A 510-nucleotide genomic window follows, 5' to 3' on the forward strand; every position below is an offset into this window, starting at 1 on the left:
TGAGGTATTTGTACTTTTCATTAAATAAATACCTCTTCAAAAAATTTTTTGCTAAACTAAGTCTATATCTGTTTCAATTATATTCTTCGTTTCCACAAATCTATCTCTTTGCTTTTGCCTCCATAATTTCTTTCTATCTTTCCCCTAAATCCATTAATTCATCATTTAGAACATTATAATTTCACCGTTCCTTTTCGTTCTTTTTTGGCAACAATTATTACTAAGGCTATCGTCCTTTACAAGTCATCACAACCCACAATGCACAATTGCTTCTTTCTCATTAATATGTATTTCATTTGTCTCTGTTTGTTTCTTACAATCCTTGATGCCATGAATAAATGCATCCTGAAATGATGGCACTTTAAAAATATGTCTAAAACGAGTATAAAAATTTTGTGTATATTAAATATGTTATATTTATATAAATTATTAGATTTTATTAAATAAAAATAAAAATTTAATAAAAGAAAACAATCATATGCCAGAAGATTTTATAGAATAATAAATCTA

The sequence above is a fragment of the Arachis ipaensis genome, chromosome B09 (genome assembly GCF_000816755.2).
Source record: "Arachis ipaensis cultivar K30076 chromosome B09, Araip1.1, whole genome shotgun sequence".
In the NCBI taxonomy this organism is placed as follows: Eukaryota; Viridiplantae; Streptophyta; class Magnoliopsida; order Fabales; family Fabaceae; genus Arachis; species Arachis ipaensis.